Raw genomic sequence first — 17,177 nt, 5'->3', positions numbered from 1 at the left:
CTGAGCCAAACAAATTAACTTTTGGTAAATCCCCTGCACTTTGTGTTTCATTTCCAACACACTTCCATGCTTCAGCTTGCTGGTTTAGGACACAATCTGTTTTATAAAGCATAGCACAAGTCAAAAGTGAGAGATTACTGAGAAACAAAACAATGTTGCAAAGTTGATTTTGCAAAGCCAGAGAGTTCCACAGAGTACTTTATGTGTTTGTCTTTCCTAAATGCTGACTGAAAAGATGGATTTTGCTAGGGAGACATATAAAACTTGGGTGTGTCTATGTATTATATGAACAAATTGACCGCCCAGCTGGTGAAATATTCTGTTCTTCTGGAAACCTCCAAATGCCTTGCATGGTAAATAAAATTAAATTTATACATACGTACCATGATTCTATCAATAATATGAGGTGATTTCACCCTTAAGGGCATTTTTTTTTTAAATTAAGAAATTAAAATGTCATTACAAATTAATCTATATTTATATTGTAATTTGATAGTGTATTTCTTCACTATGCAGAGGAAGAGTTCATATTAGATTATGATAAGACTAGAAATTCTGGCTGAACTTAGATTTTGTTTCAGCATAAAACATTCTGAAGGGATAGATGGAAAAGTTTCCTTATTTATTTATCACCTAAGATACTCAGCTTCTTTCCCAGAATGTGATCTTGTGATCCATCTGTTCTTCAACAAAAACTTGGACAGATTATGCAGTGCGTATCACCCCTTATCACGTTTGCATGGTGTGACTAAATTTCCATGTTTGCAGTTCTTTGACAACAATCCATGGTTGTGGATACACCAGTATAAGAAGTATACTTAATACGTATATTATATTTAGGAAGTCCTTCTTAAATAAATTATACCTAATAATTTGGCAAAGAAAAAAGCCACTAAAGTTTCATCTAGTTTTAGATGAACATTTAGTTTTGTCTAATCCAAATGTCATTATATTGATGTACTTTTCCTTAAGTTAAACAAAGAGCCCAGTCAATGAATTCTCCAGGCCTTTTCTAGTTGTGGCTTATCTCACAGTGATTGTCTCTTTTGATTTTTCCCATTAAAGCCACAGCTTCACTATGTTTCTTTGACCTTTCTTGCTCTATCTCTTACCAGTAACATTTGTGCTTGGCCAAGGTGAGAATTCCCTCTGTCTCATGATTTGTGATTTTTTTTTTTTCCCAAATGCTAGCTATCTGCATGCCTCATGTTGTTTTCTAGTATTGTGTCAGTGATTACATCTATTGAGAGTGTGGGATGAAAACTGATGCTCCAGCCTCTCTAACACCCAGCTCAACAGGGTACTGCAATCAATTTCTTTTTAAGTACAGACCAGTACACTGGAAGTTTTCAGCAAACTGAAAGTAATCATGGCAAATATGATGGCCCTCAGTCTGAACTTCTCTGAGATAGCTTTCTCTGTATTAGTTTGCTTTGCTATGCAGTTAGATGCTTGGATAAAAAAATTAATTTCACCATATGATAAAACTCCACTGATCTTTCCAGCTTCATGTGAATGCTTATGGAAGAATCTTAACACATTTGGCACACAGTAGATTGTAAAATGTTATTTATGGTGATGAATGGTTGCTCATGAGTGACTTCAGTAATTACTGTAGATTTTAATATAATGAGAAAGATGTTGTGTTTTATTTTCTAATTTGCCATCTGGCAGGAAATTTTCTCTTCCATGTCTTTATAAAACCTCACCAAATATACACAGGCTTGAGCAGGAAACACACAAATGTTAGTCCATACTTTCACTTTGGGGAATGGGCCCATCAAACTGCATCATACTGGAATACATCAGCAACTGTGCTGTGGCATAGTTCTATTTTTAATCACAGAAATCAGAAATAGAGGGGACACATGCTAGGTCAGAATAATTTTCACAATATATTCTTAAATATTTCATGTCATTTGATCAAACTGTAGGATTTAGAGATGTGAAAAAATCTTTGATTATTTGATTCGCTGGATAGTATTTGATAAGACATAGCTTTTCCTTGATTCTCTTCTTTGGCTTACTGGGAAATTTCATATTGATTGAAAAGATTTACATACATTGATGTCAGAAATTGAGTTAAGGTTTCTGTTTTTTATTCAACAGCATGAGACACTTTGAATTCAGAGCCTGATTAAGCTGATATTTGTTCTAAGATACTGAGTGTAAAAAAAACCCTATTTGGATATAGAAGGTGTTACTTATGAAAATAATATCCAGCAACTAATGGAAAGTTTTGGATCTCAAGACATTACTGACACTGGCAGAGTAAGACATGGAAAGAGGAAATGAAAGCACAAAAAACCACAAGCAGAATGAAGAGCTGAAATTGTCCCCTCTTCCTCTTGCTGACAATTATCTTTCTTTTGCTTGAAGAGAGGCAAATATTTGCAAAATAAAAATTTAAATATGTGGGTTTGGCTTTCATTTAATAATGGGCACAAAGGAGATTTTGAGAATCAACGTATTCAACATTGGTTATAACTTTTTGTTTGTTTGTTTCATTTTCCTGATGCCACTTCCATGATATTTGTGAGGATTTTGTTGATTTTAAATGGGATTCAGTTTTATTTTCTCAACAGATTATATATAAAATAAGATAAAATGGGTTGGGAAAAATTCCTCCAGTAAATATTTTTTTATTTTGTGTCTCGGTACATCAATATTTCTTGTGGGCCTCTTCTTAGTCTTTAACACATGAACATGTTTTAAGTGTTCAGTAGATTTTTGTGTCCATTTGGGAAGGCCATTTAATTAATAAACATATCAGGCAATGCCAAGTATTGTCAATTAAATTGTAAAGGAGTTAGTCAGAGATCAAACACAGGCAGTAATGAGAGAAAAAAAAAAAGTGTTTTGCTGGCACACATTGCTGAGTGTCTCTTTCCTTATTGATTCCTCCCTTTGATTTTTCTTTAAATACTTTTGGAGAACTAATTCTATAAAATGTCTAATTAAAACTGAAGGGAGAAACAAGAAACTGAAACTGAGCTTCAAGCCCAGTTTTGTATTTTCGAATACGCTTTTTGTGTGCATCTAAATGCAACTAACCCAGCAAAAGTCTTTTACAGCTCTGCGATCCTGCTTACCCTTCCTGAAAATTTTGCAATACAGAGTCCTCTTACCTACATCTCTGTCAACCTCCTTCTGATTCTAGGGACCACTTCATTCAATTTCCACCAGTATGAAATTCTTGCTTCTTGTGGACCTAATTCATTAGCAATAGAATGGAAAGATCTGGCTTAGCAATGCTGTGCAGCTGGCAGTTCAGGGAGAAACCCCACTGAATTCTGTTACTCTTCTGGATACTTTAAAATCAGTGTCTCGTGTTACTTTCTTGGCTTGATTTTCTCTCAATATTTCAACTTGGGCTATTTACTAAGTGCTCTCTCCAGGTATTCAAACATCTATTTCCAGAACTTTGCTCTCAAGAATTGCTCCTGCAACCTCAGTTTCTTCACTTTCCTCTCATCATTATTTCCCTCACTGATTTCTGTATTGTAAGCAGAATCAAATGAGGCCAGCTCCTCATTTGCACTTCTGATCTGGCTTGGATGACTATGTCTATATTATCCCTTGTATGCATTTTATGCACCATAAACAAAATTTGGCACAGCAGAGTCAGTAGAGACTATTGTACCTACCTTTTCTTGAAGCCAAACTTAAGAATACAAATGTGATTTGATCTTGTGATAGGAGATTCTTGGGCATCTCGAAGTACCCCAAATTCTCTCACCTGTCCAGTGTCCTACATAAAATCACCATATGCAGTTGGGATAGGTGGAGGCTGTTCAGCCATGTCTTGAGGTGCTGGGGCTGTTTGCACTTCAGATAAATATGTGACTAAGTGGGTTTCAAAGTCCCTGCAGTACAAGCAGACAAATGTGGAGATCTGCTTCAAGCATGGTGGCTGAGTCTCTGTAAAGCAAGCCCCATTTATGTCTTACAAGTCAGAACTTTGCATACTTGCTGAATATAGCCTTTAGCCCATATTTACAGATAGGCATGCCCTCCCTGCTGACCAGTCCTGCAGACCTTGGTGTCTTCACCCTTATGGCAAAGAGAGAGAATGACGTCCTGGACTGCACTGACAAAGCACTGCCAGCAGATGAAGGGAGGAAACTCTGCTGCTCTACTCAGCACTGGTACTCAGTACCAGCGAGATCTGAAGTACTGCATCCCATTTTGGATACCCCAGTGCAGCAGAAATATGGATGTAATGGGCCTTCCAGTGGAGGGCAATCAGAATGCTGAAGGGACTGGAGCATCTCTCTGATGAAGAAAGGCTGAGAGAGCTGGAGCTGTTCAGCGTGGAAAAGAGAAGGCTCAGAGGGATTTCATCAATGTGTAGAAATACCTCAAGTGAGTGGGCAAAGAGTACAGAGCCAGGCTCTTATCAACAGTGCCCAGTGATGAGACCAGGGGCAGTGGGCACACAGCCACACACAGGAGGTGCCTTCTGAACATCAGGAAAGAGCTTTTTACTGTGAGGGTGACTGAGCACTGACACAGATTACCCAGGGAGGTTGTGGAGTTTCTGTTCTTGGAGATATTCAAAATTCCTGAACATAGTTGTGGGCAGCCTGCTGTAAGTGGCCCAGCTTGAGCAAAGGGGTTGGAGCAAATGACCTCTGGAGGTCCCTTCCCTCCTCAACCATCCTGTGATTCTATAATTAATTTCAAACATAAAAGTGCAGCACAGTTCCTGGCAGAAGCTGAACATGTACTATTATTCCTTGTACTATTATTTCTATGTCAAAACTACAGCATTTTATGAATGAGTAGATATCTCTTAGATCATTCAGTTTCCCTATGTTCAGATCTCAAACGTTTTTTGATCTTGGACCCTGTACTTGAATTGTCATTTTAGCTCTTTCCAGTTCTGTACTTCCCTCAAAGTCCTCCACAAAAATCTCAGATATAATTTCCATCAGCTGATGTGTTCAATCATCCATTAACTTAATCAGTCGTCTTTTGTGTATGTTATCCTATAGTTGTGTGCATGACAGTTCAGTTAATATGCTTGATGCATAAACATCTGGTTTGCTAACAAAATTATTATTATTTGTGCCATAAACAGAAACAAAAATTAGAAGCAAATGCTGCTTCTGACATTCTTCGAGGTAATTGGATTTTTCTTTGCCAACGGCTTAGAATTACTCTGTAGCTATTTTTGTACATAACAGATTTCATAGTTCTAGTAGAAGAGATGAGGTCACTGTTTCATATCTATGGAGATATGGATCAGCATGCAGTATTCTACTTCATGCAGTAATTTACAGGAGCTCTGCATTGTTCCTGTTTGCACTGTGAATTCAGAAATCTGTACTTGCTATCAAAATAGCATATGCATACCCTTTAAGGCAAATTTTCCCTTTTTTTGCTTGCTGAGAAATTTTTGTTTGCAGAGAAATTCTTTCTTTCCTGGTACCATTTCGAGGCTTTTGTTTGCAGCTTGAAAACTCCTTCCATTCCTAGTTTGAGGAAATACTATTTTAATAAAAAGCATTGCTTATTTATGAAATATTCCCATTACTGCTATGGATCATTAAACTGCTATGAAAACAGAAGAGGAGCTGAATTTGGATGCTGCTGTGGTACAGATGATTTATGTTCTTATGCTTCTTTTAGTAATGCTTTGTGAAGTGATATTGACAGACACGAGGTTTTCTACATTCACTATGATTGTAGGCCTTAGCAAGGAAACTCTTTTAGCTTTATTTTCAGATAGACAAGATTGTTTTTAGAAACAAAAAATCTTCTTTTCCCAGCAAAGGGGAAGGAATCTCTTTTAGCTACAGCTCTTTTAAATGACCAGTAGAAAGCTTTTGTGTGAGAGGAAGGACATCCTTAAAAGTATGAAAAAATTTCTTGGTCCAGTTAGCTGCATGCTAAATAATCAAGACTGAAAAGTGTGATAAGACAGAGAGAGTGGTAAAGCCAATCCTGCCTCTGATATGTTGCAGCTATGTTAATTACCAAAGAGTGGGAACATCCTTGACCTCACAGCTGGGTGTAATAAAAGAGTGAGTTAGTTGGGAGAGAGTCAGTTGGAGTCTGGTGGCCGTGCTGTGAGAAGGGACAGGAGGTTGTGTGAGGGACAGATAAGGTCAGCCACTGCATGAGGGACAGGCAGGGTTAGGTGGCCATGCTAGGGATAGGAACCAGCGAGCTGGGAATGCAGAAGAAAGGGAGAAGAAGGAGACAAAGAGCCAGAGCTGTGAGGGGCTGCCCATAGGATTGCTACATAGAAGAAGTATGAAAGACTTCTAGGTAACATGGTGCTGATACTTGGGCCCTCCTGGGGTTGTTATTGAAGCACTTTGAGTGCAGTGGCTGTTTTGACTATAACAGGAATGTACTATCCACCCAAAACTAGGTGAAAACCAGGTGACTTGATAGGCTTTGTTGTTGAATATCAGAATAACAAACTTTTTCTCACAGCTACTCCATAATTCCAGAAATATTAATGAAGGTATAAATTCTTCTCTGTGCTTGAGAATAGATGTGAAATACCATTTTTATATGTTTTGATCATGCTGTATATGACTATTTGTTTATATGCTGTTGGCTGGAAAAACAGACTGCAAAATCTTTTTTTTTCAGGCTCTGCCTTTCATTTTGCAAGATGTGAACTTTTTTCCCTTAATGATAACTAGAAAAGTTGTTCTTAAAAGGCTTGACCTGGGTGCTTGACTTTCTGTCTAAAGAAGGTTACACCCACATAATTGGTGTAGAAAAAAATGTGACCCTTTGTTATCAGCAGATACTAAAGCTTTATTTTGTCCTTTTGTGGGTTCAGTATGTGCTTCTAAAGCCATCAGCCTGATAGCTGATCTCACATTCTTACAGTTTATGTTATTCTGAGATTCTTATAGTTACTATGCAAAGCTTTCCTTCATTTCAAAGAGGATTTTGCTTGAAGTAGTCATGCAGAAATGCTCCTGCTCTTTATTTGAGGTGAATTCCTGAAGTTGTAGAGGTTCAGTGCAGTTAGGAAACTTGTAAGTAGGAGTAACATAGTGAAACAATGGTGTGGTCAAATGCCATCACAAAAATTCTATTGGTATTTGCCTAACAACCCCCCTGAAATCCAGGCAGGCCCTTAAAGAGTACTCCTTTCCCTTCTTACCACAAAGGCATTCAATTCCAGAACTTTTTTAGTAAAGCATGAAAGGACTGCTCTGTAGGCCTCTCTTCTATACTTCTTAATTAACCAGTAAGACTTAGTTCATAAAGGTTATCATTCTCTATCCAAATCTTACAAACAGGTTGCAAAAAGCGTGTCACCAATTGCAGCTATCGTAACTGCAATAATCTAATGTAGCTTTTTCATTTCATGGTTTCTTCATGTTTATTAGCCTGTGACTTGGTCAAGAACTGTGAAGGGAACAGAGCTCTCTCTGCAGTAGCCTCTCCAAAGCAAGACTTTTTGGAAAGTGTTAACATTAAAGCTTGTGCTGCCAAAGTGACTGTGTAGTTCTTTGGCATCTGAGCCTCTGCCCAGAGAGGATGTTCTGCCTGACTGGCTGTGCTGCCTTTCTACTCAGGTCTCCAGAAGTGTAAGTTGTCATTGTTTTGGTACTGGCTTACAGGACTGGCTTACAATCTTTTAAAGTGTTCTTTCCTTAGGGCAATATAGTCAAGCAAAGTGTTTGAGAAACTTGACAAGAAATATTTTTTTAAAAAAGGAGGAAGAAGAGACTGTCATGATCTTAATAGGCATCCATCTGCTATGTGACTTCATAGCTTGTGAATGCTATGCTGCATCCATCTGCTATGTGACTACAAATGACTTTCTGAAACTCTTAAAGAAAAAGATCTCACTCCATAACTCAGGCTTGGAAGACTTAAAAGATGAAATGGGTGAAGTGTCAAATAGGAAAAGTTCATCTACAGTTATTCAGAAAAACAAAATTCTGGCTTGTCTGTATAATTCTTGGAAGATGCTCCAGTCTGGGATGTCTGACTTGCTGTTTGAGAGGTCCAGTCCTGGCTGGAAGAAAAAAGGTAACATTTTCTGTGACCAGCAGGACTGGAGACAAAGCCCAAGATTTCTAGAACCAGAGTTGCTAGTGACAAACTTCAGAAAGAAGAATGAGGCTGGGAAAGTCAGAGGAACGGTCCTCACAGAAGCACAAAATAAGAGCTGTCATTGCAAAGAAATCTAACTGTTCTGCCGTTTTCTTAAAAATGCTGCTGTAAACCAGAAACTTGAACTCTAAGCATGATGTTTATCAGGTTTCCAGAATCTCTGTGCACACTGTCTGTCTGCTGTGTTCTTTGCTTTATCAATGTTTTAATTTCCAAATGTTTTGTCATCCCTTCTAAAGCACTCAAATCATGAAGTATCCCTCCAATAGATCTCGCATGTATCTACTGTGATTAGGTGTAACTTGGAAGTATATGATGTTGACAAGGCTATCTTCCTCTTTGCATATTTTGAGTGAACAAAAAATAGGGAACAGTCACCAGACATCATATATTAGAAAAGATCTGGTCTACAGATCTTGGTCCTACAGATAAGTAAAATTTCTGTCTGTACCAGCTCACTGTTCGCACTCAATCTAATGGTTTCCATAAGAAGGAAATCACATCTGCTGTCCTATAAAGACCCAGTTTTGGACAATGAGAAAGTCAAGTGTACTGATGATAAAACATGACCTCAGAAAATATCATTAATAAGTTTCAAAAAAGCACCATGTTTCTGGTAAGAAGGATTTAGAATATGAGACCTTCCTCTTTACCCTTCAGTAAAAAAATAAAGGTGAGGATGATGTAGAATGGTCATTACTCAGGTTCATGGGTATGTCAGTCAGGGTGAGGTTGTCCTAAGGATAAAACTTGGAGGCATGTAGAAGATGTCTGTTGGCAATGTGTACCATTATATTAAATTGGTTAGTTGCCATGTATTAAATATATGCATGCAGTGATCTTATTTTTTACTGTTATATGGATTTCACCATGGTTCAATTTAGGTGACTACATTGTGAGAAAGTTTTGCATAATCAAGTTATGATGAAAGAAAAATGAAGTCAGTATTACAAAATAAAAACAATAGCAACAATAATAATAACAGTAATCCCCCCTCAGACTTTAAAGTCTCAAAGCTGAATGTCAAATAAATATGAGAGTAATGAAAATAATCAAGATTTTGTTTGAAGAATGGGGATTTTGTTTGTGTTTCAAATTAATTGTTTGCTCTTCTGAACTTTGAGAACAGTATGTTATTTTCAGATACTGCCATACAGCTGTAAACAGGAACAGTATTTGTAGTCATATGTTCAAAGAAAGAAGTGAGCTCTGAAATATCTTCACTGGATTCTGTTAAGGATAATTTTCTAGGATGCAGACATTTTGCATTAAAAGGAACCCCAGTATACTGCTGGACACCTCCTCCTCCCCTCCACTGATGGACATGAAGTAGCAATTTTCAGCAAATGCCCTAAGAATAAATGCGTCTATGCACAGATTGAGATCCTGATAAAATATGAATCTGATTTATAGCATGGGTTTGATGCAGAAATTACAGGGTACAGTCAATTCCTGCCCTAAAAGCCACTAAATAAACGTAATATTCACTTCAACACCATTACCCTAAATTTACATCACAGGAGCTGTTTTTGCCTCGGCAGTCTCACATCTACTCAGGAACAATGGATTTTAGAGAGATGGAGTTAAGGGAAATTGCCCACTTGTAATTTTCTTTTTTCAGATGACCACTTAATTTCAGTATGTCACTTCATCCATTTCTCCAGTCTTTCTTGTAGATTCATGGTATATTTTCTGTCTCATATACCTATTTATATATGTCACATGTATACCTATGTATATGCACATCAGAAATCTTTCTGTTATACACAGCTAAAATATAAGTGATATTTTTTCCTATTAGTTATAAATATATTTTCTTAATGAGGAATAGGTTTTTTTGTTGTTGTTGTTTTTTTTTTTTTTTTTTTTTTTTTTTTTTTTTTTTTTTTTTTTTTTTTAAGTGTTGTCAAAATATTCATTTGGAATACTATAAAAGCAACTGCAAGGTCAGAAAGGGACTAACTCCAAGGATTTTTTACATATTTTTTTCTTCTTCTGTTTCCAGATTTCATTCTTTCTGTTGCATGTTTTTCTTGGTAAAGGATGTTTGGGGTTTTTTTTTTTTTATGAACATCATACATGAAAAAGGCAGGTTGTGTTATTAAGTTAAAGACCCTAGGATGGAGGAGCAGTGAGTAACTGACAGCTTCAAAAGCAGCTGTTTGTCATTAACCTCTCCCAAAATTAGCCTGGAATATTAATGCCAGAAGGAAATCTCTTCCTGGATGCCAATGCTTACTTGAATAGTTGTAGTTTAAGGATATTTTATTATTCTTGTTGTTGGACAGAAAATGTTGGTTATATCAAAATTTCAGATCAGTTTTGGCTTGTGATCTCTCCTGTGAGAAGAGTTAATAAACGTTGTGCTGTGTTCATGAGGAGGATGCAACTCTTGCAATTTTTGTCCTTTGAGGATGCCTAGACTGACCCTGGGTTATGGGCATAGAAATGGGATCTGTAGAAATCATATGCTTGTACATAAGCCTGTGAAGAATAGCACAAAGTGATGTCTAAGACCTGCTTGTCAAGGATGTAAATTACTCTTTTTGAGCTTGGGATGCCTTTCTCCTCTTTGGCTTGACTGCTCTTATTTAGTATGTGGATTCCTTTGAGGAGTTCCCTTTGAAGATTGTCAATTCTAGTCTTTTTCATTAAAGAAAATAATCAGTGTAGGTTTGGACCCATTGTGAGGTAATCTAGTGGTTATGGCATCCACCTGGGAGAAGGTAAGTAAGGCCTTTAACTTCTTTTTACACAGTGGGGAAATGCTTTTAAAGGAAGTCTTGAACATCTTAACACCAGAATACTTGTCTAGAAGGTAGATGGTGGAGATTCAAAGCCTCAGACAAAGCATGTGAATTAAGCTAAACCTTTGATGTCATGGATCAAAGCTTTGTATTTCAAACTGTTGTGGAAACAGGCACTACTGCTACATCCAAAATAAAGTGGTGTCCTAGGAAGATTGACTGTTAGATTGAGACACAGTGTATTGTCGTGATCATCTGACCTTTGTTTTTTTCATGTATGCATGAGGTACTTTCTTTAAAGAGCAAAATGCCCCAAAGTTCCTGTGGCTTTCAGCAGGAAAAAATCTGCCGAGAAGAGATCTCACCTTCAGCCACAAAGGGACATGGCATCTGGACCTTGAGCTATGTTTAGGACACTTATTTAAGGTTTTGAATTTTTACTTTAAAAGATCATTAGTAAAAGTGATTAATAGCTGTCCAAAAGAGTAGTAATTTGACTTAATGGAAGAATAAAGGATTTAGGGAGCAGTTCTGAGTCTTGTACTCAGTGGCTGTCATATTCAGAGCCACTCAATGAGCTTAGTCAAAAACAAACCTCGTGCAGAACACTTCCCTCCAATGTTTATTTCAGCTCTGTGGCAAGGATGAGTGAGCATATTGGCTTATGGCTGAAAGATGGTAATTGAAGGAGAGGGCTAACCTTTCCTATTTGTGAAGCTTCAAGGTTATATGGGGCACCTTCACTTCATATACAGCACGTTTTTACTTTCTTGTGATGCAGCCTGGCAGACTGGTTCATAGAAATCACAAATTTCAAAGCCCAAGCTGTCAAAGTGCACCCTGAAAGCTTTTAAGCGAAAATTGCTTCCTTGTCCAGTAATGTGTCTTCAAAAAGCTTAGTGTATTATCTTTACTGGAATATAAAAACTATCAAAGACATTTGAACAAAGAAAAAAATAACCTTATCCTACCTGAACTTGTTAAGTATTATAATGCTCCAGAAAAAAAAAGTTCTGCTTTTCCTGTTGATGAAACTGAAAAAAATACCAGAATTTCCATGTGATTATAGTTGGTGTGTTGAGCAATTTCTCTGCTTGGGAAATTGCACTGTTCTACTCATTATAGATTACAGAGATATGTAATATATACCTATAATATCTCTATATATCTATATACTTGTATCTATATAAATGTGGCTAGTATATCTCTTTATGGCTATATTTAATCCATATGATTAGATGGAGATATAGATAAAAATAAAAATATATAGGTCTAAAGATAAATACAGATATTTTATTGATGCACTGCATGGTTCAAGAAACAAGTATTAAGATAGGTCACCTTTCACTGCTCTGAACTCATTCACACATTAAGTGGGCAAAAACATACTGCTCCTGGCTGAGTAGTGGAACAGATTGATTTTCTTAGTCAGTATGCCCCCACATTATGAAAAAAAGCCTCATCAGTATCTTTCTGAAACCCTTCCTAAGTAAATGTTCCCTGTGGTTAGGCAAAAGAGCAGAATGACCTCAGAGTTGTTACCTACAGAGTGCACATGCTTCTCTCAAATTGCATACTTCCTATGTAAAAATGTTCAAAAAGCCTTTATATTTGACCTAAACAAGCCAAATGGGCTAATTTTTAAAGCATTAAAAGTAGATGTCTCAGATTTAAACAAGCAATATCTTCAGAAAGTGGAGAGAGAATTGTCAGTATATGGTACAGAAATAGTAAAAAAGGAAATCAATTTACTAATATTGATGAAATAAAAATTACTAGATTATATTTAATTGTACTGACTTCCATTAAATATATTCAGTTTCAGATATTACCACTGGTTTCATTTGTAATGCTGGTTCTGCTACATTCACTTTCCAGCACTACTCAAGTGTTCAAATAGAAAAGAGCACAGCATAGATGGAAAGGAAATATCTTCCATGTAGATGTATATCTTCTATCTCCTTTTACAGGTGAGTGCAAAGAAATAAGACAATATGAAACACAGTTGTATTGTCCTGTCTCTTTAAAATAAAATCTCTGGTGCAAATCAACTCACAGCTTGTTCATAAAGGTAAGTTTTCAAGATTTCACATCAAGTAGCACTGAAGGTGCTTGAGCAGGGAAACTGGACCAGATGATCCCCTGCTGTTCCTTCCAAGCTAACCCATTCTGTGACTCTGAAAAGTGGAGACTTGTAGCTGTTATCACTTAAGACACTTAATTGTCAACTCAGTCAATCATTTTATGTGCAATGCAGTTGCTAAAGTGAACAAACTCCAGATGCTTGTTGCTGGGGTTATTGATGTCCTTTCTTTAGAACCTTGCACAGCTGGTCAAATTAGTGTCTTTTGACGTTTGCTTTGATTTCCAGTTCAAGTTGGGTTTTTCAGGTTGGTGGATCATCATATGCTGAGCAGTTGATCATTTTGTTTATGAACTGCAACCTTGTTGTGAATCATCTTGTGTCTAAATCTGCAAAACCCCATTAACGCAGTTAATGTGGTTCATAAAACAAAATGATGACTATAGTGAAACTGGTATATGTTTGAAATGCCCGTTCCACTTGCGATATGAGCCTTTGCTGTCTCATTTCATAAGAAAAGGCAAAAATAATAGAAAGTGAAGGTGAAAAAAAAGTTTGTGAGTCCTGATTCCTCATTACATAGGTATAAAGAAATATTTCTGTAAAGACACTGAAGGGAATTGTCTGTGTAACTAAACAGGAAGTCCCAACAAACACTTTTTATAGGGTGCAATTTAAAGAACCTAAACTAGATTGTGCTCCTTAATCATCCTTTGGAGAAGCTTCTCTCTTTTGACTGTCTCATTCCAAACCAGTACAATTGGTTAGATGAGGGATAGGAGTTTCTGGATTTGAACTGGGGCAATTTATTTGGTGAAACTTCAGGGCAACAAATATCCCATTAATTCTCCCTGTGATTGAAACTCAAACACCAAAAATTTATCATCTGAATCTGCTTCTGGTAGTCAGAGTATATCTCCATATAAGTTTTATACTTCTCCAAATCTGTTATCTTTAGTGAAGAGAGTTTTTATGAGATTTCTCCGTAACTTGCATAAATCAGATCCACTTTTTTTTTTGAAGTGTCATTTTTGCAGAATGTGCTGACCACAGTCTAGAAATTACTGCATATGTGCCATAAAACTCAAAGCAGTTACTTGTTGGGTTTTTTTCTAGCTTGAAATTAACTGAAATTCTCTATATTCACTGTTACTGTGAAAATATTCAGGAAGCTGGACTATCTACTGAATAGTTTTACATGTCCTAAAAAAAAAAAAAGGCAGAGAAAAAAAACCAGTTTAAATATGGCAGATAAAAATAGTAATCTCTAAATATTTTCTTACCACACAACACATGAACAGCAGTCACTGAAGTATTTTAGAGAAAAAGAATAATGCTTCAGAGAGCAGCCCCTAAATATCTAATGGAAGACGGTAAGGAGGGACCATAAAGAAGCTGGGAGGTCTTGGGAAGATGTTGGCTGGCCTTGCATGTAGCTGACATGGAAGTGGGTTCCCTGCAGGTCAAACAGTGATAAAAATTTTATGTTGATAGATCTGCGGGCAAGTTTTGCAAAACCACTTTTATTAGGGCAAGGGTTTGTTAAACTAGAATGGTAGAATAAATAAGGTATTTTGTCTCTTGAAAATAGCGTCTTCAGGACAGCAGAGTACAAAGTGCTGATGTTTACATTAATGTCAGATATTTTGTGGCCAAAATTTGGTAGTAGAATGCTATTTAGTAAAGGATGTGGATTTTCTCTAAAATATTTAATATGTAAACTTGTTTTTCTTTGACAAAGAATCCCAGAGTGCCAGAATAAACTGAGTTGGAAGGCACCCTGAAGGATCATAAAATCCACCTCCTGGCTCTACATAGCACCATTCCCAAGAGTCACACAATGTGCCTGAGGGTATGGAATCTCTGCCTAATTTTCCAGTCCTTGAATACTTACACACACACACACACACACACATACACATACATATATGGAAAGTAAATAGCTTTAATCAGACAGATCTATCATTTTCAGCTCAGAGAAAACAGGAAGTTTTTGGGAGAAGAAAAACAAGAAGGTTTTTTTTTGGGAAGAATGTGTTCCCGAAAAAAAAGCAACAGCATTCACAACTGATATGATTCACAGGTGGCTATGTACATTTAGGCTGCCTTGGGAGAAAGCTGTGCATGCAGTAGAACTGTGCTTTTAGTATTGAAAGAGCAGCTTCTGGTTTTTGAGTGATACAAGCATAACACTTTTGCTATGTATTGAGGAAATTCATTACTACGAGGGTGGCAAGGTGCTGGAACTACGACCCAAAGTAGTAGTGGATGCTCTCTACTTGGGAGTATTCAAGGATGGGGCTCTGAGCAACCTGGTTTAGTGGAAGGTGTTCATGCCCACAGCAGGGGGGGGTGGATGATCTTTAAGGTTCCTTCTAGCTCAAACCATTGTATGATTCTGTTTGGAAGTACCACAGCTAAACAACTAACCATCCCTGTCATAATTTGTATTACAATATTCTGTGGGCTCTGTATTTGTGAAAGCATAGATAGGCTACTTTAAAGAGAATGAAGTTTCTCTGTGGCTTTGTCTTACGTAGAAATGTTTCATAATGCTTAGTGATTGGTCACAAAGCTTGTTGGAGAAGGAACATATTCCAGATAGTGAAAAGAGAAAAAAATTGTTGATATAAAATTGAACCCACTGCACAACTAAGTCACCTTTCAGACATCAGGGAAGAAGGTATAAAATAGGTTTACTCACTGGTAAAGTGCTGTTTTCCCCTTCTCTTTCTAACATCTTGGGTTACTTATGGTAATAGCCACCAAATTCCTTCATTATTTGTCTTAACACCTGGTTGTTTGGCACAGATCATGGGAATAGTACAAAGAGGTCTATCATAAACACTCTGTAATGCTTTGGAGTTTCCATTCTTCTGAATTAGCCTTGCTAAAGCTTCTGAGCGTTTTTGTTTGCTTGTTTGGGTAATTTTTTTGTGTTTTGTTCTGAATATTTTTTGGGGAAATTCCAGTAAGTACAAACTTTCCACAAATTTCAGATGACTATTCTTTGGTTTTGCTATGATGGCTATTTAAGTTTATAGCCTATTTGATATACTCAGATTGTTAATTTCCTGATAGCAATGTCAGCAGGAAGGTACAGCATTTCGTCTGTGTTGCCAGACTGGTGATTGTAGGCTGGGATTCCTTTGGTTGTCCTCACAGCTATCAGAATTTGCATGAAGACCAGCCAATAATGCATTTTTGATTTCAGTTCATCTACAGCAACCAGTTGCAAGGCCTACTTTAAAACCCCAGGTTTATTTCCAGTAGTTATGAAAATCTTATTTATGGGGTATAGGTGCAGTGCCTGTTCTGAAAAATAATGTGTTTTAAGAGATTAAGTACAAAAGCCAAAGCCATAGTTCAACCATGTAGAAGATTTATGTACAATACTCCACTCTCATGATTTTCAAAGATTTTTCTCAACCCCTTAATCACCCTAGATCCATTGTGGCTGTTTGGATCTTTGTTTCTATGGGTCGGTTTAATTTTGAATCCTTCTATTTAAAAATACATCCCAGTGCCACCAGGAGGTGTCCGTGTGCCGTTTTTTGGTTACTTTCCGGGGTGCTTGCCTTTTTATTTTTGGCAGGAGAGCTCCATAATAATGCCATAATAGTAGCAGTTTCTACAGAATCATTATTATTAATTACACTGTTGGCGTTTGCACTTCCAAACAAAGGAGGATGTTGTGTTTGTGTCCAGAGAGTTCTTAATTCTTGCAACGGATGAAAGAATTACAGATGAAAAAGACCTGTTGAGTCATCCATCTTCCCTTCTGGCATGCCCTGTTCTCTGAAATATGTTGTATAATGTATTGAGTGAGGATATCAGTCTGTTGCTAGGGAAATGATGACTATAATCAGATGTTACACAGTCTACATTTTGACTGCATTGCAGGATCAAAGATGAGGCTATGAAAACAAAGATTTTTACTGAAACACTTAAGTTGTGCCTTATATGTACTAACGTAAAATTTCCAGGACACGAGGGTAGACTTCAAAAAGCTAAATATTTCAAAGTATTTTTATGTTGCATATTCCCATTTGGTATGTAATGTTTAATTAAAAAGTATATAGTGTCATTTCAGTGCAAATACAGGCATAAATATATACAGATCCATAGGAAATTACGAATGGCTACAAGAAATTCTATTACTCTTTAGCCTAAAGTAGAGCCATTTTTATTACCACATGGATATTCAGCAGTATACATCAGAGTAAATATTAATCCTATTTTCATTTGAA

This window comes from Zosterops lateralis, assembly GCF_965231275.1.
Source record: "Zosterops lateralis genome assembly, chromosome: 1".
Classification (NCBI taxonomy): Eukaryota; Metazoa; Chordata; class Aves; order Passeriformes; family Zosteropidae; genus Zosterops; species Zosterops lateralis.
The sequence above is the reverse complement of the archived record's forward strand: the minus strand, read 5'-3'. Positions refer to the sequence as shown.